Genomic DNA, 4958 nt, shown 5'->3' with positions numbered 1-4958 from the left:
ACATTAAAAGTTGATTTCCATACAAAACATTTTTCTTTCAATTTGTTTTTTTTTTTTTTTTTTTTTTTTGCTTATTTTCATTGTGATATTCATTCCGAAAGATTCAAACAAGGCTTCAAATTGTTTTGAGGTAAACTTACTTCACCCTAAACTTTTAGATCTGCAAACCTTTTTATTAAAACTGCACATGAATCTTAACATGGGCATATAACTCAATAATAACTCTACAGTGTCATCTTTATATCAGTATAATCGAAATTAAAGTGTATTTCGAAACCAAAACTACCGAAGGACGACGAGGGATGGAAACGGGCAGGATATGAGCCCGGAACTATCGAGACGAACGAACCACAGTCCAGCGCGCAAACCGCTCAGCAAGGCAGCCATCTGTATTAATTAAAAAAGAAACAAGAATACTGAACTAAACACCCAACAAAATAAATGTAAATAACTATGGGACAACAATTTAGCAAAACATTTTTCATTAACAAAGATTACAGAGTTTTTTATTTTCGCTTTATGTTTTTGTAAATATATCTCAGATTCTACTAAATCTAGTCACACAATGATATAGTTAGTGCGTTTGCAAATATTTTATTACAATTATATTTGATAAAGTGCAGCTTTCATCTTTATAGTAATGCTCGAATCTTTTTTTTTTATTTATTTATTTTTGTGAACCGGGAGGTGGGAGAGATGGAACCATCTGGGGTAAGGTTCCCGCGCTATCTTTACAAAAGCAACACAAAATGTCATATTCTTGTTTCCATATGGCCGAGTGCCTTACTCCCGCTGTGTGAGAACCTCGAGCTGATATTCAACAGCAGTGTTCGCGTTGACAGTATTTTCACAACAAGAGGTTGGTTTGACCTGGAAATCCGGTAGAAATAAGATTTATATCGGTTCGAAACATGAAACAATACTTAACGGTGTAGCACTCAGGAGATATCTGGGGTATATATGACCTAAACATCGTCTGCCCCATACATCGCAAGGTCTAAAATACTCTGAAAGGGAAACTTTTTACTCAGGAGATATAACATATATGCAGTCTTCTTTTAGGCATTTCAGTTTTAGTTTTGTTCACATGTAAAAATATGTGTCTACTGTATTCGAACATGCACTTGTGATATCAGTTGATACTAGCGTTGACGTCATCAAGCGACGGCTACAGACGAATGCAACTTGTAGAAATGCACCACAGTGCTGCGGTTGAGGGCAGGATAGCAACCAGCACTATGGAAATCAATTGATACAGATGCTACGTCTAAGTAATAATAAACAAAACAAGAACAACATTTTTTAAAAAGCTTATTAAGTGTGATTGTATCCATTAGTTTGGGTCAGTCATGCCATTATATGTACCGTGACATAATAAATCTTTACGATTCGAAATATTTTTAACAATTGTTTTTGTTTAGCTTTTTAGCTTTCTCACTGCGCTATGATCCTATCACCTGTCTCGACCAGTTGTGAAAGGGGGGGCGGAAGAAAATGTTTTTTTTTGTGAATGTTTACATGATCGTTTTTTTTTTTTTATGCATTTAAAAAAAAGTTATCTGAAGGCTCGATTCCTACAGGGAACTAATTCAACTTATACTACCAGTTCTGTCGAGTGCGATTTCTTTCCCTTGTTCAAGATAATAAACAAAATAATTAATTACTTTATATATAATTCTCTTCATGGCTCAACAGTTTGGACACCAAGAAGTAAAGAAAAGATCATTCACTATCCAGAAAAAAAAACCCCTCTTTGTAATGGAAATAGTGAGTTCTATCTAGATTACAGAAAACCTTCTACACTTTTGGAATGAAAACTATTGATGCTATCACACTTCTTATGTATGTAGGCATATGCTATATGAAACATTACATAATGTAACTCTCTATACATATAAAATGTAAGCTTTATGAAACAGACATTTAAAAGGTAGACTTCACTCAAAAAGTACACTTTACACTCAAAAGATAGACTTAAGGAAACCCACACTCAAAAGGTAGACTTAAGGAAACCCACACTCAAAGGGTAGACTTAAGGAAACCCACACTCAAAAGGTAGACTTAATGAAACCCACACTCAAAAGGTAGACTTAAGGAAACCCACACTCAAAAGGTAGACTTAAGGAAACCCACACTCAAAAGGTAGACTTAAGGAAACCCACACTCAAAAGGTAGACTTTTAAGTGTAAATTTGTGCTGCCTGGTCGTGCGGTTTGCGCGCTGGACTGTCGTTCAGATTTATTGATGGTCGAGGGTTCAAACCCTGCCCGCTCCCATCCCCCGTCGTTCTGCGGGAGGTTTGGACTAGGAAATAATTATCTTCAACTCCTACTAGCCTAATTTTAAAGGGTGATTTAAAGCATTGTGTAAGACATTTGATATTTTGGGGTTTTTGGCACATCGGCACAACTAAGGTCATTTCGTGTCCATAATCCATCAAGGGTTACTTCCCCTTTATAGGTCAAGTGCTAGAAGTTACACAACTGAATTATTAAAAAAAAGGTCCACTCACAACTCAGAAAGTATACATTCATAAATCTAATAAAAATCTGTTTCAAACACATATTTACAATTACTGTGCCAGATCTCAGCTCAAAGTTTAGTAGTCCCTCCCACCTGCCAGATAAATCCTAGTGTTTATAGCATTGTGTAAGACAGTCCTGCAGAGATTGCTATTGTCTTGTGCATTGTTTACTCTATTACGTTTGACACGAGATCACAGTTTTTGTTGAAACCCTGTTCTCTGATTGGTTGCGAAGTCCTGATTGAGAGAACACGTTCTGGTAACACTCTACAAACTAAACGTGAACTGCAAATAAACACAACATCTATAGAACAAGTGAAGGCATATAAATATGTAGATGTCATCATTAATAACAATCTTTCATGGGAAGACCATCTTGGAATTCTGACAAAGAAAACAGCCCAGTGACTTTTTTTTCTATACAATAGCTTTAAACTAAACAAGAAGATCCTAGATACTTTTTACGGCGCGACTATACAAAATCTGCTAACATACGGAATAATTTGTTGGCAAGGCAACGCTTAAATTCATCTAAACTGTTGCGACGTCTGGAAAACATCATAAAAAGGGCATCAAAAATTACACTCACATTACCACATTTAAAGGAACTTTTTGAACAAAAGTGTCTAGGAAAAATCGAGAAAATCTTGGAAGACAACGGCCACCCGCCACAGGTCGTCGCCATGTGGGCGACTACTGTCAATCAAAACAAGAACAGAGCGGTACAAAAACTCGTTCGTACCTCACTCGGTCAGACTATATCAACGCCACTCGTGGATCAGGAAAAGGACCAAAATGCCTGTGTGTAGTTGCTGAATGAACTCTTTATGTTGTGTCTGTTCTATTTATGTGTGTTTCTGATGTGTTGTCTTTATATGATAATATATGTAATCACAACAAATTTCAATAAGGGTCAATAAGCCGTCTTAGTCTTAATGAGATATTTCTGTTCTTGTTTTTATAGACGTGTTTGTGATTTAGTTGGGTAAAGAGTTAGTTTAGCGTCAGAGGAACGAAATCTAAATATCTACAATACGTATTCGCGTGGTGAGACTGTGTATTGTAAAGGTATACACAGTATTGTAAATGCGGCTTCGGTATGATCTGGATAGCTATTGCTATGGTAGTAATGCTGAAATGGACAATTTTAGTCAAACAGAATTTAATTTGTTTGGACCAATAAAATTATCTTATGTTCCTGACGTAATTTAAAAGTTCCATCCCCAAGTTGTCCTCCCATTTATCTGCATTTCATTTTGCTTCAATGGTGCAGCGCCTGTTGAAATACTTCAGAAATACGCTCAGACCAAAATAATGGACCTAATAACTATAGTGACTGGCTGTACCAAGTGCGCATAACAAACTTCTGAGACATAATATGCGTATATCTTTCCTTTTCATTTTATAACAGGTTAGCTAGAAAAGAAATAAAATAAAAGAACCTTGAACTGTTTGGAATTCATCTGCTGCTCTGAATGAAACATATTCCCTTCACCCACATCTACAAAAGACAGGCCTAATGGACCTGAGCATGCTGTAGCGTGAGAGGCTTTAGGGTATAGCAATTGAAATGAATTAAGCTGGATGACCTATTCACTTGTGACTGAATTGTCTTTTCTTTTTGTAATAAAAATCCATTCCGCTTTTGAAAAAAAATGAACTACTTTATTTTTATGTGAGACAAAACATGACACTATTGACCCACCAGTATTCCAATAATGTTTGCTTAAATTGCACTTAAACTAAAGAGTCTTTAAATATAGTGGTCTGAACAGAAGTAGGCAATATTCATAATTAATATAGTGATTATTTTTGCCTATATTGGCTTATCTGCCCAGTGCACTTGTGTGTTTCCTATAAATTACTCTTTCTAAATCTTGACACCATTAATAAATAACACTGCTTCCACTGCATCATGGCGTTTGCCCTAAAAGAACTTAAGTTGTTACCTAAGAGAAACATTCTGTGATCACATGACTTCCCGTTTTATTTTTAATCAATGTAGACCAAGGTGTTTACCAAAACCTGGACCTGTCACATAATTATATTTTCAATGCATAACAGGAACTATATAATTTGCAATGACAGTGAGATACACTGCTTAATGTACGCAACCGAATATTTGAAGAAAATAGAAATGGAGTTCTACCAATATAGCCTTAGTAATGTTCATGCCATTTCACTTGTTTTCAAAGCCTAATTGTATTAGCAGGCAGATATACAATATACATGGCTGCCTGGTCGTACGGTTTGCACGCTGGACTGTCGTTCAGATTTATTGATGGTCCCGGTTTCAAACCCTGCCTGCTGCCATCTCCCGTCGTCCTGCGGGGGGTTTGGACTGTGAAGTAATTATCTTCAACTCTGAAGGAACATCCGAAACATGTAAAACATTTTTTTTTCACATCTCAATATACAAATTAAGTACATTAAG

This window comes from Biomphalaria glabrata, chromosome 2 (genome assembly GCF_947242115.1).
Source record: "Biomphalaria glabrata chromosome 2, xgBioGlab47.1, whole genome shotgun sequence".
Classification (NCBI taxonomy): Eukaryota; Metazoa; Mollusca; class Gastropoda; family Planorbidae; genus Biomphalaria; species Biomphalaria glabrata.
The sequence above is the reverse complement of the archived record's forward strand: the minus strand, read 5'-3'. Positions refer to the sequence as shown.